The sequence below is a fragment of the Schistocerca americana genome, chromosome 4 (genome assembly GCF_021461395.2).
Source record: "Schistocerca americana isolate TAMUIC-IGC-003095 chromosome 4, iqSchAmer2.1, whole genome shotgun sequence".
Classification (NCBI taxonomy): Eukaryota; Metazoa; Arthropoda; class Insecta; order Orthoptera; family Acrididae; genus Schistocerca; species Schistocerca americana.
Window position 1 is genome coordinate 57,547,327 of NC_060122.1, and position 26,174 is coordinate 57,573,500.

Below are 26,174 nucleotides of genomic sequence, written 5' to 3' on the forward strand. Positions count from 1 at the left end.
AGGAGAGGTTTAAATCATATAAAGTTAAGTGTCAGTCTTTTTGTACATAAGTCGGCATTGTGTCTTTTGGATTAAATTCGGATGCAATTTCTGTGTTTCACCGTCTATAAGAAGGTCTAAGGTATGCAGTAAACCTGAAGTGAAGCATCGGAATCTAAAACTGGACTCACAGGAGAGGTTTAAGTCTTAGAAAGTTAGAGTGTCAGTCCTCTTGTACCTACGTCGGCATTGTGCCTTTTGTATTAAGTTCGGTTCAATTTCTGGGTTTTATCGTCAATAAGAAGGTCCAAGGGATACAGTAAACCTGAAGTGAAGCATCGGAATCTGAAACTGGACTCACAGGAGACGTTCAAATCACAGAAAGTTAGAGTGTGAGTCCTCTTGTACTTAAGTCGGCATTGTGCCTTTTGTATTAAATTCGGATGCAATTTCTGTGTTTCATCGTCAAGAAGAAGGTCCAAGGGATACAATAAAACTGAAGTGAAGCTTCGAAATCTAAAACTGGACTCACAGGAGTGGTTCAAATCACAGTAAGTTAGAGTGTCAGTCCTCTTGTACTTAAGTTGTCATTGTGCCATTTGTATTAACTTCGGATGCAATTTCTGTGTTTCATCGTCAATAAGAAGGTCCAGGGCATACAGTAAACCTGAAGTGAAGCATCGGAATCTAAAACTGGTCTCACAGGAGAGGTTTAAATCATAGAAAGTTAGAGTGTCAGTCCTCTTGTACTTAAGTCTGCATTGTGCCTTTTGTATTAAACTTGGATGCAATTTCTGTGTTTCATCGTCAATAAGAAGGCCCAAGGTATACAGTGAACGCGAAGTGAAGCATCGGAATCTAAAACTGAACTCACACGAGAGGTTTAAATCATAGAAAGTTAGAGTGTCAGTCCTCTTGTACTTAAGTCGCCATTGTGCCTTTTGTATTAAATTCGGATGCAATTTCTTTGCTTCATCGTCAATAAGACGGTCCAAGGTATACTTTAAACCTGAAGTGAAGCATCAGAATCTAAAACTGGACTCACAGGAGACGTTTAAATCATAGAGAGTTAGAGTGTCAGTCCTCTTGTACTTAAGACGACATTGTGCCTCTTGTATTAAATTCGGATGCAATTTTTGTGCTTCATAGTCAATACCAATGTCCAAGGGATACAGTAAACCTGAAGTGAAGCATCGGAATCTAAAATTCAACCCACAGGAGAGGTTCAAATCATAGAAAGTTAGAGTGTCAGTCCTCTTGTACTTAAGTCGGCATTGTGCCTTTTGCATTAAGTTCGGATGCAATTTCTGTGTTTCATCGTCAATAAGAAGGTCCAAGGTATAGAGTAAACCTGAAGAGAAGCATCGGAATCTAAAACTCAACACACAGGAGAGGTTCAAACCATAGAAAGTTAGGGTGTCACACCTCTTGTACTTAAGTCGGTTTTGTGCCTTTTGTATTACATTCGGATGCAATTTCTGTGCTTCATCGTCAATAAGAAGGTCCAAGGTATACAGTAAACCTGAAGTGGAGCATCGGAATCTAAAACTGGACTCACAGGAGAGGTTTAAATCATAGAAAGTTAGAGTGTCAGTTCTCTTGTACATAGGTCATCATTGTGCCTTTTGTATTAAATTCGGATGCAATTTCTGTGTTTCATCGTCAATAAGAAAGTCCATGGTATACAGTAAACCTGAAGTGAAGCATCGTAATCTAAAACTGGACTCACAGGAAGGGTTTAAAACATAGAAAATTAAGTGTCAGTCTTTTTGTACATAAGTCGGCATTGTGTCTTTTGTATTAAATTCGGATGCAATTCCTGTGTTTCACCGTCTATTAGAGGGTCCAAGGTATACAGTAAACCTGAAGTGAAGCATCGGAATCTAAAACTGGACTCACAGGAGAGGTTTAAATCATAGTAAGTTAGAGTGTCAGTCCTCTTGCACTTAAGTTGGCATTGTGATTTTCGTATTAGATTCAGATGCAATTTCTGTGTTTCATCGTCAATAAGAAGGTCCAAGGTATACAGTAAACCTGAAGTGAAGCATCGGAATCAAAAACTCAACTCACAGGAGACGTTCAAACCATAGAAAGTTAGAGTGTCAGTCCTCTTGAACTTAAGTCGACATTGTGCCTTTTGTATTAACTTCGGATGCAATTTTTGTCTTTCATCGTCAATAAGAAGGTCCAACGTATTCAGCAAACCTGAAGTGTAGCATCGGAATCTCTAACTGGACTCACAGGAGAGGTGTAAATCGTAGAAAGTTAGAGTGTCAGTCCGCTTGTACTTATGACGACATTGTGCCTCTTGTATTAAATTCGGATGCTATTTTTGTGCTTCATCGTCAATAAGAAGGTCCAAGGGATACAGTAAACCTGAAGTGATGCATCGGAATCTTTAACTGAACTCACAGGAGAGGTTTAAGTCATAGAAAGTTCGAGTGTCAGTCCTCTTGTACTTAAGTCGGCATTGTGATTATCGTATTAGATTCACATGCGATTTCTGTGTTTCATCGACAATAAGAAGGTCCAAGGTATTCAGTAAACCTGAAGTGAAGCATCGGAATCTAAAACTCAACTCACAGGAGAGGTTCAAACCATAGAAAGTTAGAGTGTCAGTCCTCTTGAACTTATGTCGGCATTGTATTTTTGTAATAATTTCGGATACAATTTCTGTGTTTCATCGTCAATAAGAAGGTCCAAGGTATAGAGTAAACCTGAAGAGAAGCATCGGAATCTAAAACTCAACTCACTGGAGAGGTTCAAATCATAGAAAGTTAGGGTGTCACACCTCTTGTACTTAAGTCGGCTTTGTGCCTTTTGTATTACATTCGGGTGCAATTTCTGTGCTTCATCGTCAATAAGAAGGTCCAAGGTATACAGTAAACCTGAAGTGGAGCATCGGAAATTAAAACTGGACTCACAGGAGAGGTTTAAATCATAGGATGTTAGAGTGTCAGTCCTCTTGTTCATAAGTCATCATTGTGCCTTTTGTATTAAATTCGTATGCAATTTCTGTATTTCATCGTCAATAAGAAGGTCCAAGGTATAGAGTGAACTTGAAGTGAAGCATCGGAATCAAAACTCAACTCACAGGAGAGGTTTAAATCATATAAAGTTAAGTGTCAGTCTTTTTGTACATAAGTGGCATTGTGTCTTTTGGATTAAATTCGGATGCAATTTCTGTGTTTCACCGTCTATAAGAAGGTCTAAGGTATACAGTAAACCTGAAGTGAAGCATCGGAATCTAAAACTGGACTCACAGGAGAGGTTTAAGTCTTAGAAAGTTAGAGTGTCAGTCCTCTTGTACCTACGTCGGCATTGTGCCTTTTGTATTAAGTTCGGTTCAATTTCTGTGTTTTATCGTCAATATGAAGGTCCAAGGGATACAGTAAACCTGAAGTGAAGCATCGGAATCTAAAACTGGACTCACAGGAGACGTTCAAATCACAGAAAGTTAGAGTGTGAGTCCTCTTGTACTTAAGTCGGCATTGTGCCTTTTGTATTAAATTCGGATGCAATTTCTGTGTTTCATCGTCAATAAGAAGGTCCAAGGGATACAGTAAAACTGAAGTGAAGCATCGAAATCTAAAACTGGACTCACAGGAGTGGTTCAAATCACAGTAAGTTAGAGTGTCAGTCCTCTTGTACTTAAGTCGTCATTGTGCCTTTTGTATTAACTTCGGATGCAATTTCTGTGTTTCATCGTCAATAAGAAGGTCCAACGTATTCAGTAAACCTGAAGTGAAACATCGAAATGTATATCTGGACTCACAGGAGAGGTTCAAATCATAGAATGTAAGAGTGTCAGTCCTCTTGTACTTAAGTCGGCATTGTGCCTTTTGTATTAAATTCGGATGCAATTACTGTGTTTCATTGTCAATAAGAAGGTCCAAGGTATACAGTAAAACTGAAGTGAAGCATCGGAATCTAAAACTGGACTCACAGGAGAGGTTCAAATCATAGAAAGCTATAAAGTCATTCCTCTAGTACTAGAGTCGGCATTGTGCGATTTGTATTAAATTCGGATGCAATTTCTGTGTTTCATATCCAATATGAAGGTCCAAGGTATACAGTAAAACTGAAGTGAAGCATCGGAATCTAAAACTGGACTCACAGGAGAGGTTTAAATCATAGAAAGTTAGAGTGTCGTTCCTCTTGTACCTAAGTCGGCATTGTGCCTTTTGTATTAAATCCCGATGCGATTTCTGTGTTTCATCGTCAACAAGAAGGTCCAGGGTATACAGTAAACCTGAAGTGACGCACCGGAATCTAAAAGTGGACTCACAGGAGAGGATTAAATCATAGAAAGTTAGAGTGTCAGTCCTCTTGTACTTAAGTCGGCATTCTGAATTTTGTATTAAATTCGGATGCATTTTCTGTGTTTCATCGTCAATAAGAAGGTCCAAGGGATATAGAAAACCAGAAGTGAAGCATCGGAATCTAAAACTGAACTCACACGAGAGGTTTAAATCATGGAAAGTTAGAGTGTCAGTCCTCTTGTACTTAAGTCGCCATTGTGATTTATGTATTAAATTCGAATGCCATTTCTTTGGTTTATCGTCAATAAGACGGTCCAAGGTATACAGTAAACCTGAAGTTAAGCATCAGAATTTAAAACTGGACTCAAGGAGAGGTTTAAATCATAGAAAGTTAGAGTGTCAGTCCTCTTGTACCTAAGTCGGCATTGTGATTTTTGTATTAAATTCGGATGCTATTTCTGTATTTCATCGTCAACAAGAAGGTCCAAGGTATACAGTAAACCTGAAGTGTAGCATCGGAATCTAAAACTTAACTCACAAGAGAGGTTCAAATCATAGAAAGTTAGACTGCCAGTCCTCTTGTACTTAACTCAGCATTCTACCTTTTGTATTAAATTCGGATGCAATTTCAGTGTTTCATCGTCAATAAGTAGGTCCAAGGTATACAGTAAACCTGGAGTAAGGCATCGGAACCAAAACTCAACTCACAGTAGAGGTATAATCATAGAAAGTTAGAGTGTCAGTCCTCTTGTACTTAAGTCAGCACAGTGCCTTTTGTATTACATTCGGATGGAATATCTGTGTTTCATCGTCAATAAGAAAGTCCAAGGTATACAGTAAACTTGAAGTGAAGCATCGGAATCTAAACCTGAACTCACACGAGGGGTTTAAATCACAGAAAGTTAGAGTGTCAGTCCTCTTGTACTTAAAACGACATTGTGCCTTTTGTATTAAATTCGGATGCAAATTTTGTGCTTCATCGTCAATAAGGAGGTCCAAGGGATACAGTAAACCTGAAGTGATGCATCGGAATCTTGAAGTGAACTCACAGGAGAGGTTAAATCATAGAAAGTTAGAGTGTCAGTCCTCTTGTACTTAAGTCGGCATTGTGATTTTTGTATTAAATTCGGATGCAATTTCCGTGTCTCATCGTCAATACGAAGGTATAAGGTATACAGTGAACCTGAAGTGTAGCATCGGAATCTAAAACTCAACTCACAGGAGAGGTTCAAATCATAGAAAGTTAGAGTGTCAGTCCTCTTGTACTTAAGTCAGCATTGTGCCTTCTGTATAAAACTCGGATTCAATTTCTGTGTTTCATCGTCAATAAGAAGGTGCAAGGTATAGAGTAAACCTGAAGAGAGGCATCGGAATCTAAAACTCAACTCACGGGAGAGGTTCAAATCATAGAAAGTTAGAGTGTCGGTCCTCTTGTACTTAAGTCAGCATTGTGTCTTTTGCATTAAATCCCGATGCAATTTCTGTGTTTCATCGTCAATAAGAAGGTCCAGGGTACACAGTAAACTTGAAGTGAAGCATCGGAATCTAAAACTGGACTCACAGGAGAGGTTTAAATCATAGAAAGTTAGAGTGTCAGTCCCCTTGTACTTAAGTCGGCATTGTGCCTTTTGTATTAAATTGGGATGCAATTTCTGAGTTTCATCGTCAATAAGAAGGTCCAAGGTATACAGTAAACCTGAGGTAAGGCATCGGATTCTAAAACTCAACTCACAGGAGAGGTATAATCATAGAAAGTTAGAGTGTCAGTCCTCTTGTACTTAAGTCAGCATAGTGCCTTTCGTATTAAATTCGGATGCAATTTCAGTGTTTCATCGTCAATAAGATGGTCCAAGGTATACAGTAAACCTGAAGTGAAGCATCGGAATCTAAAACTGAACTCACACGAGAGGTTTAAATCATAGACAGTTAGAGTGTCAGTCCTCTTGTACTTAAGTCGCCATTTTGCCTTTTGTATTAAATTCGGAGGCAATTTCTTTGCTTCATCGTCAATAAGACGGTCCAAGGTATACAGTAAACCTGAAGTGAATCATCAGAATCTAAAACTGGAATCACAGGAGAGGTTCAAATCATAGAAAGTTAGAGTGTCAGTCCTCTTGTACTTAAGTCGGCATTGTGCCTTTTGTATTAAATTCGGATGCAATTTCTGTGTTTCATCGCCAATAAGAAGGTCCAGGGAATACAGTAAACCTGAAGTGAAGCATCGGAATCTAAAACTCAACTTACAGGAGAGGTTTAAATCATTGAAAGTTAGAGTGACAAGCCTCTTGTACTTAAGTCGTCATTGTGATCTTGTATTAAATTCGGATGCAATTTCTGTGTTTCATCGTCAATAAGAAGGTATAAGGTGTACAGTAAACCTGAAGTGAACCATCGGAATCTAAAACTCAACTCACAGGAGAGGTTCAAATCATAGAAAGTTAGAGTGTCAGTCCTCTTGTACCTAAGTCGGCATTGTGCCTTCTGTATTAAATTCGGCTTCAATTTCTGTTTCATCGTCAATAAGAAGGTCTAAGGAATACAGTAAAACTGAAGAGAGGCATCGGAATATAAAACTGTACTCACAGGAGAGGTTAATATCATAGAAAGTTAGAGTGTCAGTCCTCTTGTACTTAAGACGACATTGTGCCTTTTGTATTAAATTCGGATACAATTTTTGTGCTTCATCGTCAATAAGAAGGTCCAAGGGATACAGTAAACCTGAGGTGAAGCATCGGAATCTAATACTGGACTCACAGGAGAGGTTTAAATCATAGGAAGTTAGAGTGTCAGTCCTCTTGTACTTAAGTCGGCATTGTGATTTTTGTATTAAATTCGGACGCAATTTCTGTGCTCCATCGACAACAAGAAGGTACAAGATATGCAGTAAACCTGAAGTGAAGCATTGGAATCTAGAACTCAACTCACAGGAGAGGTTCAAATCAGAGAAAGTTAGAGTGTCAGTCCTCATGTACTTATGTCAGCATTGTGCCTTTTGTATTAAATTCGGATGCAATTTCTGAGTTTCATCGTCAATAAGAAGGTCCAAGGTATACAGTAAACCTGAGGTAAGGCATCGGAATCTAAAACTCAACTCACAGGAGAGGTTTAAATCATAGAAAGTTAGAGTGTCAGTCCTCTTGTACTTAAGTCGGCATTGTGCATTTTGATTCAAATTGGGATGCAATTTCTGAGTTTCATCGTCAATAAGAAGGTCCAAGGAATACAGTAAACCTGAAGTGAAGCATCGGAATCTAAAATTCAACCCACAGGAGAGGTTTATATCATAGAAAGTTAGGGTGTCAGTCCTCTTGTACTTAAAACGACATTGTGAATTTGAATTAAATTCGGATGCAATTTTTGTGCTTCATCGTCAATAAGAAGGTCCAAGGGATAAGGGATACAGTAAACCTGAGGTGAAGCATCGGAATCTAAAACTGGACACACAGGAGAGGTTTAAATCATAGAAAGTTAGAGTGTCAGTCCTCTTGTACTTAAGTCGGCATTGTGTTTTATGTATTAAATTCGGATGCAATTTCTGTGTTTCATCGTCAACAAGGAGTTCCAAGGTACACAGTAAACCTGAAGTGAAGCATTGGAATCGAAAACTCAACTCACAGGAGAGGTTCAAATCATAGAAAGTTAGAGTGTCAGTCCTTATGTACTTAAGTCAGCATTGTGCCTTTTGTATTAAATTCAGATAAAATTTCTGTGTTTCATCGTCAATAAGAAAGTCCAAGGTATACAGTAAACCTGATGTAAGGCATCGGAATCTAAAATTCAACCCACAGGAGAGGTTTATATCATAGAAAGTTAGGGTGTCAGTCCTCTTGTACTTAAGTCAGCATAGTGCCTTTTGTATTAAATTCGGATGCAATTTCTGTGTTTCATCGTCAATATGAAGGTCCAAGGTATACAGTAAGCCTGAAGTGAAGCATCGGAATCTAAAACTGAACTCACACGAGATGTTTAAATCATAGAAAATTAGAGTGTCAGTCCCCTTGTACTTCAGTCGCCATTGTGCCTTTTGTATTAAATTCGGATGGAATTTCTTTGCTTCATCGTCAATAAGACGGTCCAAGGTATACAGTAAGCCTGAAGTGAAGCATCGGAATCTAAAACTGGACTCACAGGAGAGGTTTAAATCATAGAAATTTAGGGTGTCAGTCCTCTTGTTCTTAAGTCGGCATTATGCCTTTTGTAGTATATTAGGATGCAATTTCTGTGTTTCATCGTCAATAAGAAGGTCCAAGGGATACAGTTAACCTGAAGTGAAGCATCGGAATCTAAAACTGGACTCAAAGGAGAGGTTCAAATCATAGAAAGTTAGAGTGTCAATCCTCTTGTACTTAAGTTGGCATTGTGATTTTTGTATTACATTCGGATGCAATTTCTGGGTTTCATCGTCAATAAGAACGTATAAGGTATACAGTAAACTTGAAGTGAAGCATCGGAATCTAAAACTGTACTCACAGGGGAGGTTTAAATCATAGAAAGTTAGAGTGTCAGTCCTCTTGTACTCAAGTCCCCATTGTGCCTTTTGTATTCAATTCGGATGCAATTTCTGTGTTTAATCGTCAATACGAAGGTCCAAGGTATACAGTAAACCTGAAGTGAAGCATCGGAATCTAAAACTGAACTCACACGAGAGGTGTAAATCATAGAAAGATAGAGTGTCAGTCCTCTTGTACATAAGTGGGCATTGTGCCTTTTGTATTAAATTGGGATGCAATTTCTGAGTTTCATCGTCAATAAGAAGGTCCAAGGAATACAGTAATCCTGAAGTGAAGCATCGGAATCTAAAACTGGACTTACAGTAGAGGTTTAGATCACAGAAAGTTAGAGTGTCAGTCCTCTTGTACTTAAGTCGGCATTGTGCCTTTTGTATTATATTCGGATGCATTTACTGTGTTTCATCGTCAATAAGAAGGTCCAAGGTATACAGTAAACCTGAAGTGAAGCATCGGAATCTAAAACTGTACTCACAGGAGAGGTTTAAATCATAAAATGTTAGAGTGTCAGTCCTCTTGTACTTAAGTAAGCATTGTGCCTGTTGTATTAAATTAGGATGCAATTTCTGTGTTTCATCGTCAATAAGAAAGTCCAAGGTATACAGTAAACCTGAAGTGAAGCATCGGAATCTAAAACTCAACTCACAGGAGAGGCTTAAATCATGGAAAATTATAGTGTCAGCCCTCTTGTACTTAAGTCAGCATAGTGCCTTTTGTATTAAATTCGGATGCAATTTCTGTGTTTCATCGTCAGTAAGAAGGTCCAAGGTATACAGTAAACCTGAAGTGAAGAATCGGAATCTAAAACTGAACTCACACGAGATGTTTAAATCACAGAAAGTTAGAGTGTCTGTCCTCTTGCACTTAAGTCGCCATTGTGCCTTTTGTATTAAATTCGGATGGAATTTCGTTGCTTCATCGTCAATAAGACGGTCCAAGGTATACAGTAAACCTGAAGTGAAGCAACGCAACCTAAAACTGGACTCACAGGAGAGGTTTAAATCATGGCAAATTAGGGTGTCACTCCTCTTGTTCTTAAGTCCTCATTGTGCCTTTTGTATTCTATTCGGATGCAATTTCTGTGTTTCATCGTCAATAAGAAGGTCCAATGTATACAGTAAACCTGAAGTGAAGCGTTGGAATTTAAAACTTAACTCACAGGAGAGGTTTAAATCATAGAAAGTTAGAGTGTCAGTCCTCTTGTACTTAAGACGACATTGTGCGTTTTGTATTAAATTCGGATGCAATTTTTGTGCTTCTCGACAATAAGAAGGTCCAAGGGATACAGTAAACCTGAAGTGAAGCATCGGAATCTAAAACTGAACTCACAGGAGAGGTTTGAATCATAGAAAGGTAGAATGTCAGTCCTCTTGTACTTAAGTCGGCATTGTGATTTTTGTATTAAATTCGGATGCAATTTCTGTGTTTCATCGTCAATAAGAAGGTATAAGGTATACAGTAAACCTGAAGTGAAGCATCGGAATCTAAAACTCAACTCACAGGAGAGGTTCAAATCAAAGAAAGATAGAGTGTCAGTCCTCTTGCACTTAAGTCGGCATTGTGCCTTTTGTATTAAATTCGGTTTCAATTTCTGTGTTTCATCGTCAATAAGAAGGTCCAAGGTATAGAGTAAACCTGAAGAGAAGCATCGGAATCTAAAACTCCAGTCACAAGAGAGGTTCAAATCAATGAAAGTTAGAGTGTCATTCCTCTTGTACTTAAGTCGGTATTGTGCATTTTGTATTAAATTCTGATGTAATTTTTGTATTTCATCGTCAATAAGAAGGTCAAAGGTATACAGCAAACCTGAAGTGAAGCATCGGAATCTAAAACTCAACTCACAGGAGTGGTTCAAATCATAGAAAGTCAGAGGGTCAGTCCTCTTGTACTTAAGTCGGCGTTGTGTCTTTAGTATTAGATTCGGTAACAATTACTGTGTTTCATCGTCAATAAGAAGGCCCAAGGTATACAGTAAGCCTGAAGTGAAGCATCGTAATCTAAAACTGGACTCACAGGAGAGGTTTAAATCATAGAAAGTTATAGTGTCAGTCCTCTTGTACTTGAGGCGGCATTGTGCCATTTGTATTAAATTCGGATGCAATTTCTGTGTTTCATCGTCGATAAGAAGGTCCAAGGTATACAGTAAACCTGAAGTGAAGCATCGGAATCTAACACGCAACTCACAGGATTGGTTCAAATCATAGAAAGTTAGAGAATCAGTCCTCTTATACTTAAGTCGGCATTGTTCATTTAGTATTAAATTCGGATGCAATTTCTGTGTTTCATCGTCAATACGAAGGTCCAAGGGATACAGTAAACCTGAAGTGAAGCATCGGAATCTAAAACCGAACTCACAGGAGAGGTTTAAATCATAGAAAGGTAGAGTGTCAGTCCTCTTGTACTTAAGTTGGCATTGTGATTTTTGTATTAAATTTGGATGCAATATCTGTGTTTCATCGTCAATAAGAAGGTATGAGGTATACAGTAAACCTGAAGTCAAGCATCGGAATCTAAAACTCAACTCACAGGAGAGGTTCAAATCAAAGAAAGTTAGAGTGTCAGTCCTCTTGTACTTAAGTCGTTATTGTGCCTTTTGTATTAAATTCGGTTTCAATTTCTGTGTTTCATCGTCAATAAGAAGGTCCAAGGTATAGAGTAAACATGAAGAGAAGCATTGGAATCTAAAACTTCAGTCACAAGAGAGGTTCAAATCAATGAAAGTTAGAGTGTCATTCCTCTTGTACGTAAGTCAGTATTGTGCATTTTGTATTAAATTCGGATGTAATTTCTGTATTTCATCGTCAATAAGGAGGTCCAAGGTATACAGCAAACCTGAAGTGAAGCATCGGAATCTGAAACTGGATTCACTGGAGAGTTTTAAATCACTGAAAGTTAGAGAGTCAGTCCTCTTGTACTTATGTCGGCATTGTGCCTTTTGTATTAAATTCGGATGCAATTTCCTTGTTTCATCGTCAATAAGATGGTCCAAGGTATACAGTAAAACTGAACTGAAGCATCGGGATCTAAAACTGGACTCACAGGAGACGTTTCAATCATAGAAAGTTATAGTGTCAGTCCTCTTGTACTTGAGTCGGCATTGTGCCATTTGTATTAAATTCGGATGCAATTTCTGTGTTTCATCGTCAATAAGAAGGTCCAAGGTATAGAGTAAACTTGAAGTGAAGCATCGGAATCTAAAACTCAACTCACAGGAGTGGTTCAAATCATAGAAAGTCAGAGGGTCAGTCCTCTTGTACTTAAGTCGGCGTTGTGTCTTTAGTATTAAATTCGGATGCAATTTCTGTGTTTCATCGTCAATAAGAAGGTCCAAGGTATACAGTAAACCTGAAGTGAAGCATCGTAATCTAAAACTGGACTCACAGGAGAGGTTTAAATCATAGAAAGTTATAGTGTCAGTCCTCTTGTACTTGAGTCGGCATTGTGCCATTTGTATTAAATTCGGATGCAATTTCTGTGTTTCATCGTCGATAAGAAGGTCCAACGTATACAGTAAACCTGAGGTGAAGCATCGGAATCTAACACTCAACTCACAGGATTGGTTCGAATCATAGAAAGTTAGAGGTTCAGTCCTCTTATACTTAAGTCGGCATTGTTCATTTAGTATTAAATTCGGATGCTATTTCTGTGTTTCATCGTCAATACGAAGGTCCAAGGTATACAGCAAACCTGAAGTGAAGCTCGGAATCTAAAACTGAACTCACAGGAGATGTTTAAATCAAAGAAACTTAGAGTGTTGGTCCTCTTGTACTTAAGTCGGCATTGTGCCTTTTCTATTAAATCCCGATGCAATTTCTGTGTTTCATCGTCAATAAGAAGGTCCAGGGTATACAGTAAACCTGAAGTGAAGCATCGGAATCTAAAACTGGACTCACAGGAGAGGTTTAAATCTTAGAAAGTTAGAGTGTCCGTCCTCTTGTACTTAAGTCTCCATTGTGCCTTTTGTATTAAATTCGGATGCAATTTCTGTGTTTCATCGTCAATAAGAAGGTCCAAGGTATACAGTAAACCTGAAGTGAAGCATCGGAATATAAAACTGAACTCACACGAGAGGTTTAAATCATAGAAAGATAGAGTGTCAGTCCGCTTGTACTTAAGTCGGCATTGTGACTTTTGTATTACATTGGGATGTAATTTCTGAGTTTCCTCGTCAGTAAGAAGGTATAAGGAATACAGTAAACCTAAAGTGAAGCATCGGAATCTAAAACTCAACTCACAGGAGAGGTTCAAATCATAGAATGTTAGAGTGTCAGCCCTCTTGTACTTATGTCAGCATTCTGAATTTTGCATTAAATTCGGATGCAATTTCTGTGTTTCATCGTCATTAAGATGGTTCAAGGTATACAGTAAACCTGAGGTAAGGCATCGGAATCTAAAACTCAACTCACAGGAGAGGTTTAAATAACAGAAAGTTAGAGTGTCAGTCCCCTTGTACTCAAGTCGGCATTGTGCCTTTTGTATTATATTCTGATGCAATTTCTGTGTTTCATCGTCAATAAGAAGGCCCAAGGTATACAGTAAATCTGAAGTGAAGCATCGGAATCTAAAACTCAACTCACAGGAGAGGTTAAATTCATAGAAAGTTAGAGTGTCAGTCCACTTGTACTTAAGACAGCATAGTGCCTTTTGTATTAAATTCGGATGCAATTTCTGTGTTTCATCGTCAATAAGAAGGTCCAAGGTATACAGTAAACCTGAAGTGAAGCATCGGAATCTAAAACTCAACTCACAGGAGAGGTTCAAATCATAGAATGTTAGAGTGTCAGTCCTCTTATACTTAAGTCGGCATTGTTCATTTAGTATTAAATTCGGATGCAATTTCTGTGTTTCATCGTCAATACGAAGGTCCAAGGGATACAGTAAACCTGAAGTGAAGCATCGGAAACTAAAACTGAACTCACAGGAGAGGTTTAAATCATAGAAAGGTAGAGTGTCAGTCCTCTTGTACTTAAGTTGGCCTTGTGATTTTTGTATTAAATTTGGATGCAATATCTGTGTTTCATCTTCAATAAGAAGGTATGAGGTATACAGTAAACCTGAAGTCAAGCATCGGAATCTAAAACTCAACTCACAGGAGAGGTTCAAATCAAAGAAAGTTAGAGTGTCAGTCCTCTTGTACTTAAGTCGTTATTGTGCCTTTTGTATTAAATTCGGTTTCAATTTCTGTGTTTCATCGTCAATAAGAAGGTCCAAGGTATAGAGTAAACATGAATAGAAGCATTGGAATCTAAAACTTCAGTCACAAGAGAGGTTCAAATCAATGAAAGTTAGAGTGTCATTCCTCTTGTACGTAAGTCGGTATTGTGCATTTTGTATTAAATTCGGATGTAATTTCTGTATTTCATCGTCAATAAGAAGGTCCAAGGTATACAGCAAACCTGAAGTGAAGCATCGGAATCTGAAACTGGATTCACTGGAGAGTTTTAAATCACTGAAAGTTAGAGAGTCAGTCCTCTTGTACTTATGTCGGCATTGTGCCTTTTGTATTAAATTCGGATGCAATTTCCTTGTTTCATCGTCAATAAGATGGTCCAAGGTATACAGTACAACTGAACTGAAGCATTGGGATCTAAAACTCGACTCACAGGAGACGTTTCAATCATAGATAGTTAGAGTGTCAGTCCTCTTGTACTTAAGTTGGCATTGTGTTTTATGTATTACATTCGGATGCAATTTCTGTGTTTCATCGTCAATAAGAAGGTCCAAGGTATAGAGTAAACTTGAAGTGAAGCATCGGAATCAAAAACTCAACTCACAGGAGTGGTTCAAATCATAGAAAGTCAGAGGGTCAGTCCTCTTGTACTTAAGTCGGCGTTGTGTCTTTAGTACTAAATTCGGATGCAATTTCTGTGTTTCATCGTCAATAAGAAGGTCCAAGGTATACAGTAAACCTGAAGTGAAGCATCGTAATCTAAAACTGGACTCACAGGAGAGGTTTAAATCATAGAAAGTTATAGTGTCAGTCCTCTTGTACTTGAGTCGGCATTGTGCCATTTGTATTAAATTCGGATGCAATTTCTGTGTTTCATCGTCGATAAGAAGGTCCAAGGTATACAGTAAACCTGAGGTGAAGCTTCGGAATCTAACACTCAACTCACAGGATTGGTTCGAATCATAGAAAGTTAGAGGTTCAGTCCTCTTATACTTAAGTCGGCATTGTTCATTTAGTATTAAATTCGGATGCAATTTCTGTGTTTCATCGTCAACACGAAGGTCCAAGGTATACAGTAAACCTGAAGTGAAGCTCGGAATCTAAAACTGGACTCACAGGAGATGTTTAAATCAAAGAAAGTTAGTGTGTTGGTTATCTTGTACTTAAGTCGGCATTGTGCCTTTTGTATTAAATCCCGATGCAATTTCTGTGTTTCATCGTCAATAAGAAGGTCCAGGGTATACAGTAAACCTGAAGTGAAGCATCGGAATCTAAAACTGGACTCACAGGAGAGGTTTAAAAAATAGAAAGTTAGAGTGTCAGTCCTCTTGTACTTAAAACGACATTGTGAATTTGAATTAAATTCGGATGCAATTTTTGTGCTTCATCGTCAATAAAAAGGGCCAAGGGATACAGTAAAACTGAGGTGAAGCATCGGAATCTAAAACTGGACTCACAGGAGAGGTTTAAATCATAGAAAATTAGAGTGTCAGTCCCCTTGTACTTAAGTCGCCATTGTGCCTTTTGTATTAATTTCGGAAGGAATTTCTTTGCTTCATCGTCAATAAGAAGGTCCAAGGTATACAGTAAACCTGAAGTGAAGCATCGGATTCTGATACTGGACTCACAGGAGAGGTTTAAATAACAGAAAGTTAGAGTGTCAGTCCCCTTGTACTCAAGTCGGCATTGTGCCTTTTGTATTATATTCTGATGCAATTTCTGTGTTTCATCGTCAATAAGAAGGTCCAAGGTATACAGTAAATCTGAAGTGAAGCATCGGAATCTAAAACTCAACTCACAGGAGAGCTTAAATTCATAGGAAGTTAGAGTGTCAGTCCCCTTGTACTTAAGACAGCATAGTGCCTTTTGTATTAAATTCGGATGCAATTTCTGTGTTTCATCGTCAATAAGAAGGTCCAAGGTATACAGTAAACCTGAAGTGAAGCATCGGAATCTAAAACTCAACTCACAGGAGAGGTTCAAATCATAGAATGTTAGAGTGTCAGTCCTCTTGTACTTAAGTCGGCATTGTGCCTTCTGTATTAAATTCGGCTTCAATCTCTGTATTTCATCGTCAATAAGAAGGTCCAAGGTATAGAGTAAACCTGAAGAGAAGCATCGGAATCTAAAACTCAACTCACAGGAGGGGTTCAAATCATAGAAAGTTAGAGTGTCAGTCCTCTTGTACTTAAAGCGGCATTGTGCCTTTTGTATTGAATTCGGATGCAATTTCTGTGTTTCATCGTCAGTAAGAAGGTCCAAGGGATACAGTAAACCTGAAGTGAAGCATCGGAATCTGAAACTGGACTCACAGGAGAGGTTCAAAACATACAAAGTTATAGTGTCAGTCCTCTTGTACTTGAGTCGGCATTGTGCCATTTGCATTAAATTCGGATGCAATTTCTGTGCTTTATCGTCGATAAGAAGGTCCAAGGTATACAGTAAACCTGAAGTGAAGCATCGGAATCTAACACTCAACTCACGGGATTGGTTCAGATCATAGAAAGTTTGAGGTGTAGTCCTCTTGTACTTAAGTCTGCGTTGTGCCATTAGTATTAAATTAGCATGCAATTTCTGTGTTTCATCGTCAATACGAAGGTCCAAAGTATACAGTAAACCTGAAGTGAAGCATCGGAATCTATAACTGGACTCACAGGAGAGGTTTAAATCATAGAAAGTTAGAGTGTCGGTACTCTTGTACTTAAGTCGGCATTGTGCCTTTTGTATTAAATCCCGATGCAATTTCTGTTTTTCATCGTCAATAAGAAAGTCCAGGATATACAGTAAACCTGAAGTGACGCATCGGAATCTAAAACTGTACTCACAGGAGAGGTTTAAATCATAGAAAGTTAGAGTGTCAGTCCTCTTGTACTTAAGTCCGCATTGTGCCTTTTGTATTTAATTCGGATGCAATTTCTGTGTTTAATCGTCAATAAGAAGGTCCAAGGTATACAGTAAACCTGAAGTGCAGCATTGGAATCTAAAACTCAACTCACAGGAGAGTTTTAATTTATAGAAAGTTAGAGTGTCAGTCCTCTTGTACTTAAAACGACATTGTGCCTTTTGTATTAAATTCGGATGCACATTTTGTGCTTCATCGTCAATAAGAAGGTCCAAGGTATAGAGTAAACCCGAAGAGAAGCATCGGAATCTAAAACTCAACTCACAGGAGAGGTTCAAATCATAGAAAGTTAGGGTGTCAGTCCTCTTGTTCTCAAGTCGGCATTGTGCCTTTTGTATTAAATTCGGATGCAATTTCTGTGTTTCATCGTCAGTAAGAAGGTACAAGGGATACAGTAAACCTGAAGTGAACCAATGGGATCTAAAACTGGACTCACAGGAGACGTTCAAATCATAGAAAGTCATAGTGTCAGTCCTCTTGTACTTGAGTCCGCATTATGCCATTTGTATTAAATTCGGATGCAATTTCTGTGTTTCATCGTCAATACGAAGGTCCAAAGTATACAGTAAACCTGAAGTGAAGCATCGGAATCTATAACTGGACTCACAGGAGAGGTTTAAATCATAGAAAGTTAGAGTGTCGGTACTCTTGTACTTGAGTCGGCATTGTGCCATTTGTATTAAATTCGGATGCAATTTCTGTGTTTCATCGTCGATAAGGAGGTCCAAGGTATACAGTAAACCTGAGGTGAAGCTTCGGAATCTAACACTCAACTCACAGGATTGGTTCGAATCATAGAAAGTTAGAGGTTCAGTCCTCTTATACTTAAGTCGGCATTGTTCATTTAGTATTAAATTCGGATGCAATTTCTGTGTTTCATCGTCAATAAGAAGGTCCAAGGTATACAGTAAACCTGAAGTGAAGCATCGGAATCTAAAACTGCACTCACACGAGAGGTTTAAATCATAGAAAGATAGAGCGTCAGTCCGCTTGTACTTAAGTCGGCATTGTGACTTTTGTATTACATTGGGATGTAATTTCTGAGTTTCCTCGTCAGTAAGAAGGTATAAGGAATACATTAAACCTAAAGTGAAGCATCGGAATCTAAAACTCAACTCACAGGAGAGGTTCAAATCATAGAAGGTTAGAGTGTCAGCCCTCTTGTACTTATGTCAGCATTCTGCCTTTTGCATTAAATTCGGATGCAATTTCTGTGTTTCATCGTCATTACGATGGTCCAAGGTATACAGTAAACCTGAGGTAAGGCATCGGAATCTAAAACTCAACTCACAGGAGAGGTTTAAATCATAGATAGTTAGAGTGTCATTCCTCTTGTACTTAAGACAGCATAGTGCCTTTTGTATTAAATTCGGATGCAATTTCTGTGTCTCATCGTCAATATGAAGGTCCAAGGTATAGAGTAAACTTGAAGTGAAGCATCGGAATCTAAAACTCAACTCACAGGAGTGGTTCAAATCATAGAAAGTCAGAGGGTCAGTCCTCTTGTACTTAAGTCGGCGTTGTGTCTTTAGTATTAAATTCGGATGCAATTTCTGTGTTTCATCGTCAATAAGAAGGTCCAAGGTATACAGTAGACCTGAAGTGAAGCATCGGAATCTAAAACTGAACTCACACGAGAGGTTTAAATCATAGAAAGATAGAGTGTCAGTCCGCTTGTACTTAAGTCGGCATTGTGACTTTTGTATTACATTGGGATGTAATTTCTGATTTTCCTCGTCAGTAAGAAGGTATAAGGAATACAGTAAACCTAAAGTGAAGCATCGGAATCTAAAACTCAACTCACAGGAGAGGTTCAAATCATAGAAAGTTAGAGTGTCAGCCCTCTTGTACTTATGTCAGCATTCTGCCATTTGCATTAAATTCGGATGCAATTTTTGTGTTTCATCGTCATTAAGATGGTCCAAGGTATACAGTAAACCTGAGGTAAGGCATCGGAATCTAAAACTCAACTCACAGGATTGGTTCGAATCATAGAAAGTTAGAGGTTCAGTCCTTTTATACTTAAGTCGGCATTGTTCATTTAGTATTAAATTCGGATGCAATTTCTGTGTTTCATCGTCAACACGAAGGTCCAAGGTATACAGTAAACCTGAAGTGAAGCTCGGAATCTAAAACTGGACTCACAGGAGATGTTTAAATCAAAGAAAGTTAGTGTGTTGGTTATCTTGTACTTAAGTCGGCATTGTGCCTTTTGTATTAAATCCCGATGCAATTTCTGTGTTTCATCGTCAATAAGAAGGTCCAGGGTATACAGTAAACCTGAAGTGAAGCATCGGAATCTAAAACTGGACTCACAGGAGAGGTTTAAAAAATAGAGAGTTAGAGTGTCAGTCCTCTTGTACTTAAAACGACATTGTGAATTTGAATTAAATTCGGATGCAATTTTTGTGCTTCATCGTCAATAAAAAGGGCCAAGGGATACAGTAAAACTGAGGTGAAGCATCGGAATCTAAAACTGGACTCACAGGAGAGGTTTAAATCATAGAAAATTAGAGTGTCAGTCCCCTTGTACTTAAGTCGCCATTGTGCCTTTTGTATTAATTTCGGAAGGAATTTCTTTGCTTCATCGTCAATAAGAAGGTCCAAGGTATACAGTAAACCTGAAGTGAAGCATCGGATTCTGAAACTGGACTCACAGGAGAGGTTTAAATAACAGAAAGTTAGAGTGTCAGTCCCCTTGTACTCAAGTCGGCATTGTGCCTTTTGTATTATATTCTGATGCAATTTCTGTGTTTCATCGTCAATAAGAAGGTCCAAGGTATACAGTAAATCTGAAGTGAAGCATCGGAATCTAAAACTCAACTCACAGGAGAGCTTAAATTCATAGAAAGTTAGAGTGTCAGTCCGCTTGTACTTAAGACAGCATAGTGCCTTTTGTATTAAATTCGGATGCAATTTCTGTGTTTCATCGTCAATAAGAAGGTCCAAGGTATACAGTAAACCTGAAGTGAAGCATCGGAATCTAAAACTCAACTCACAGGAGAGGTTCAAATCATAGAATGTTAGAGTGTCAGTCCTCTTGTACTTAAGTCGGCATTGTGCCTTCTGTATTAAATTCGGCTTCAATCTCTGTATTTCATCGTCAATAAGAAGGTCCAAGGTATAGAGTAAACCTGAAGAGAAGCATCGGAATCTAAAACTCAACTCACAGGAGGGGTTCAAATCATAGAAAGTTAGAGTGTCAGTCCTCTTGTACTTAAAGCGGCATTGTGCCTTTTGTATTGAATTCGGATGCAATTTCTGTGTTTCATCGTCAGTAAGAAGGTCCAAGGGATACAGTAAACCTGAAGTGAAGCATCGGAATCTAAAACTGGACTCACAGGAGAGGTTCAAAACATACAAAGTTATAGTGTCAGTCCTCTTGTACTTGAGTCGGCATTGTGCCATTTGCATTAAATTCGGATGCAATTTCTGTGCTTTATCGTCGATAAGAAGGTCCAAGGTATACAGTAAACCTGAAGTGAAGCATCGGAATCTAACACTCAACTCACGGGATTGGTTCAGATCATAGAAAGTTTGAGGTGTAGTCCTCTTGTACTTAAGTCTGCGTTGTGCCATTAGTATTAAATTAGCATGCAATTTCTGTGTTTCATCGTCAATACGAAGGTCCAAAGTATACAGTAAACCTGAAGTGAAGCATCGGAATCTATAACTGGACTCACAGGAGAGGTTTAAATCATAGAAAGTTAGAGTGTCGGTACTCTTGTACTTAAGTCGGCATTGTGCCTTTTGTATTAAATCCCGATGCAATTTCTGTTTTTCATCGTCAATAAGAAAGTCCAGGATATACAGTAAACCTGAAGTGACGCATCGGAATCTAAAACTGTACTCACAGGAGAGGTTTAAATCATAGAAAGTTAGAGTGTCAGTCCTCTTGTACTTAAGTCCGCATTGTGCCTTTTGTATTTAATTCGGATGCAATTTCTGTGTTTAATCGTCAATAAGAAGGTCCAAGGTATACAGTAAACCTGAAGTGCAGCATTGGAATCTAAAACTCAACTCACAGGAGAGTTTTAATTTATAGAAAGTTAGAGTGTCAGTCCTCTTGTACTTAAAACGACATTGTGCCTTTTGTATTAAATTCGGATGCACATTTTGTGCTTCATCGTCAATAAGAAGGTCCAAGGTATAGAGTAAACCTGAAGAGAAGCATCGGAATCTAAAACTCAACTCACAGGAGAGGTTCAAATCAGAGAAAGTTAGCGTGTCAGTCCTCTTGTTCTCAAGTCGGCATTGTGCCTTTTGTATTAAATTCGGATGCAATTTCTGTGTTTCATCGTCAGTAAGAAGGTACAAGGGATACAGTAAACCTGAAGTGAACCAATGGGATCTAAAACTGGACTCACAGGAGACGTTCAAATCATAGAAAGTCATAGTGTCAGTCCTCTTGTACTTGAGTCCGCATTATGCCATTTGTATTAAATTCGGATGCAATTTCTGTGTTTCATCGTCGATAAGAAGGTCCAAGGTATACAGTAAACCTGAAGTGAAGCATTGGAATCAAACACTCAACTCACAGGATTGGTTCAGATCATCAAAAGTTTGAGGTTCAGTCCTCTTGGACTTATGTCGGCATTGTGCCTTTAGTATTAAATTCGGATGCAATTTCTGTGTTTCATCGTCAATAAGAAGGTCCAGGGTATACAGTAAACCTGAAGTGAAGCATCGGAATCTAAAACTGTACTCACAGGAGAGGTTTAAATCATAAAATGTTAGAGTGTCAGTCCTCTTGTACTTAAGTCCGCAATGTGCCTTTTGTATTAAATTAGGATGCAATTTCTGTGTTTCATCGTCAATAAGAAGGTCCAAGGTATACAGTAAACCTGAAGTGAAGCATCAGAATCTAAAACTGGACTCACAGGAGAGGTTAAAATCATACAAAGTTAGAGTGTCAGTCCTCTTGTACTTAACTCGACATTGTGCCTTTTGTATTAAATTCGGATGCAAATTCTGTGTTTCATCGCCAATAAGAAGGTCCAGGGAATACAGTAAACCTGAAGTGAAGCATCGGAATCTAAAACTGGACCCATAGGACGGGTTTAAATCATAGAAAGTTAGAGTGACAGTCCTCTTGTACTTATGTCGTCATTGTGATTTTTGTATTAAATTCGGATGCAATTTCTGTGTTTCATCGTCAATAAGAAGGTATAAGGTGTACAGTAAACCTGAAGTGAACCATCGGAATCTAAAACTCAACTCTCAGGAGAGGTTCAAATCATAGAAAGTTAGAGTGTCAGTCCTCTTGTACTTAAGTCGGCATTGTGCCTTCTGTATTAAATTCGGCTTCAATTTCTGTGTTTCATCGTCAATAAGAAGGTCTAAGAAATACAGTAAAACTGAAGAGAGGCATCGGAATATAAAACTGTACTCACAGGAGAGGTTAATATCATAGAAAGTTAGAGTGTCAGTCCTCTTCTACTTAAGACGACGTTGTGCCTTTTGTATTAAATTCGGATGCAATTTTTGTGCTTCATCGTCAATAAGAAGGTCCAAGGGATACAGTAAACCTGAGGTGAAGCATCGTAATCTAATACTGGACTCACGGGAGAGGTTTAAATCATAGAAAGTTAGAGTGTCAGTCCTCTTGTACTTAGGTCGGCATTGTGATTTTTGTATTAAATTCGGAGGCAATTTCTGTGCTCCATCGACAACAAGAAGGTACAAGATATACAGTAAACCTGAAGTGAAGCATTGGAATCTAAAACTCAACTCACAGGAGAGGTTCAAATCAGAGAAAGTTAGAGTATCAGTCCTCATGTACTTATGTCAGCATTGTGAATTTTGTATTAAATTCGGATGCAATTTCTGAGTTTCATCGTCAATAAGAAGGTCCAAGGTATACAGTAAACCTGAGGTAAGGCATCGGAATCTAAAACTCAACTCACAGGAGAGGTTTAATTCATAGAAACTCAGAGTGTCAGTCCTCTTGTACTTAAGTCAGCATAGTGCCTTTTGTATTGAATTCGGATGCAATTTCTGTGTTTCATTGTCAATAAGAAGGTCCAAGGTATACATTAAACCTGAAGTGAAGCATCGGAATCTAAAACTGAACTCACACGAGATGTTTAAATCATAGAAAGTTAGAGTGTCAGTCCTCGTGCCCTTAAGTCCGCATTTTGCCTTTTGTATTAAATTCGGATGCAATTTCTGTGTTTCATCGTCAATAAGAAGGTCCAAGGTACACAGTAAACCTGAAGTGAAGCATCGGAATCTAAAACTGAACTCACACGAGAGGTTTAAATCATAGAAAGATACAGTGTCATTCCTCTTGTACATAAGTCGGCATTGTGCATTTTGATTTAAATTGGGATGCAATTTCTGAGTTTCATCGTCAATAAGAAGGTCCAAGGAATACAGTAAACCTGAAGTGAAGCATCGGAATCTAAAACTGGAGTCACAGGAGAGGTTTAAAAAATAGAAAGTTAGAGTGTCAGTCCTCTTGTACTTAAAACGACATTGTGAATTTGAATTAAATTCGGATGCAATTTTTGTGCTTCATCGTCAATAAAAAGGGCCAAGGGATACAGTAAAACTGAGGTGAAGCATCGGAATCTAAAACTGGACTCACAGGAGAGGTTTAAATCATAGAAAATTAGAGTGTCAGTCCCCTTGTACTTAAGTCGCCATTGTGCCTTTTGTATTAATTTCGGAAGGAATTTCTTTGCTTCATCGTCAACAAGACGGTCCAAGGTATACAGTAAGCCTGAAGTGAAGCATCGGAATCTAAAACTGGACTCACAGGAGAGGTTTAAATCATAGAAATTTAGGGTGTCAGTCCTCTTGTTCTTAAGTCGGCATTATGCCTTTTGTAGTATATTAGGATGCAATTTCTGTGTTTCATCGTCAATAAGAAGGTCCAAGGTATAGAGTAAACCTGAAGAGAAGCATCGGAATCTAAAACGCAACTCACAGGAGAGGTTCAAAACATAGACGGTTAGAGTGTCAATCCTCTTGTACTTAAGTCGGCATTGTGCCTTTTGTATTAAATTCGGATGCAATTTCTGTGTTTCATCGTCTATAAGAAGGTCCAAGGGATACAGTTAACCTGAAGTGAAGCATCGGAATCTAAAACTGGACTCACAGGAGAGGTTCAAATCATAGAAAGTTATAGTGTCAGTCCACTTGTACTTGAGTCGGCATTGTGCCATTTGTACTAAATTCGGATGCAATTTCTGTGTATCATCGTCGATAAGATGGTCCAAGGTATACAGTTAACCCGAAGTGAAGCATCGGAAATTAAAACTGAACTCACAGGAGAGGTTTAAATCATAGAAAGTTAGAGTGTCAGTCCTCTTGTACTTAAGTTGGCATTGTGATTTTTGTATTAAATTCGGATGCAATTTCTGTGTTTCGTCATCAATAAGAAGGAATAAGGTATACAGTAAACCTGAAGTGAAGCTTCGGAATCTAAAACTCAATTCACAGGAGAGGTTCAAATCATAGAAAGTTAGAGTGTCAGTCCTCTTGTACTTAAGTCGGCATTGTGCCTTCTGTATTAAATTCGGCTTCAATTTCTGTGTTTCATCGTCAATTAGAAGGTCCAAGGTATAGAGTAAACCTGAAGAGATGCATCGGAATCTAAAACTCAACCCACAGGAGAGGTTCAAATCATAGAAAATTAGAGTGTCAGTCCTCTTGTTCTTAAGTCGGCATTGTGCCTTTTGTATTAAATTCGGATGCAATTTCTGTGTTTCATCGTCAGTAAGAAGGTACAAGGGATACAGTAAACCTGAAGTGAAGCATCGGAATCTAAAACTGGACTCATAGGAGAGGTTCAAATCATAGAAAGTCATAGTGTCAGTCCTCTTGTACTTGAGTCGGCATTGTACCATTTGTATTAAATTCGGATGCAATTAGTGAGTTACATCGTCAATAAGAAGGTCCAAGGTATAGAGTAAACCTGAAGAGAAGCATCGGAATCTAAAACTCCAGTCACAAGAGAGGTTCAAATCAATGAAAGTTAGAGTGTCATTCCTCTTGTACTTAAGTCGGCATTGTGATTTTTGTATTAAATTCGGATGCAATTTCTGTGTTTCATCGTCAATAAGAAGGTCCAAGGTATACAGCAAACCTGAAGTGAAGCATCGGAATCTAAAACTCAACTCACAGGAGTGGTTCAAATCATAGAAAGTCAGAGGGTCAGTCCTCTTGTACTTAAGTCGGCGTTGTGTCTTTAGTATTAGATTCGGTAGCAATTACTGTGTTTCATCGTCAATAAGAAAGTCCAAGGTATACAGTAAACCTGAAGTGAAGCATCGGTATCTAAAACTGGACTCACAGGAGAGGTTTAAATCATAGAAAGTTATAGTGTCAGTCCTCTTGTACTTGAGTCGGCATTGTGCCATTTGTATTAAATTCGGATGCAATTTCTGTGTTTTATCGTCGATAAGAAGGTCCAAGGTATGCAGTAAACCTGAAGTGAAGCATCGGAATCTAACACTCAACTCACAGGATTGGTTCAAATCATAGAAAGTTAGAGGTTCAGTCCTCTTATACTTAAGTCAACATTGTTCATTTAGTATTAAATTCGGATGCAATTTCTGTGTTTCATCGACAATACGAAGGTCCAAGGTATACAGTAAACCTGAAGTGAAGCATCGGAATCTAAAACTGAACTCACACGAGATGTTTAAATCACAGAAAGTTAGAGTGTCAGTCCTCTTGCACTTAAGTCGCCATTGTGCCTTTTGTATTAAATTCGGATGGAATTTCGTTGCATCATCGTCAATAAGACGGTCCATGGTATACAGTAAACCTGAAGTGATGCATCGGAATCTAAAACTGGACTCACAGGAGAGGTTTAAATCATAGCAAATTAGGGTGTCAGTCCTCTTGTACTTAAGTCGGCATTGTGCCTTCTGTATTAAATTCGGCTTCAATTTCTGTGTTTCATCGTCAATAAGAAGGTCCAATGTATACTGTACACCTGAAGTGAAGCATCGGAATTTAAAACTTAACTCGCAGGAGAGGTTTAAATCATAGAAAGTTCGAGTGTCAGTCCTCTTGTACTTAAGACGACATTGTGCCTTTGTATTAAATTCGGATGATATTTTTGTGCTTCTCGAAAATAAGAAGGTCCAAGGGATACAGTAAACCTGAAGTGAAGCATCGGAATCTAAAACTGAACTCACAGGAGAGGTTTAAATCATAGAAAGGTAGAGTGTCAGTCCTCTTGTACTTAAGTTGGCATTGTGATTATTGTATTAAATTCGGATGCAATTTCTGTGTTTCATCGTCAATAAGAAGGTATAAGGTATACAGTAAACCTGAAGTGAAGCATCGGAATCTAAAACTCAACTCACAGGAGAGGTTCAAATCAAAGAAAGTTAGAG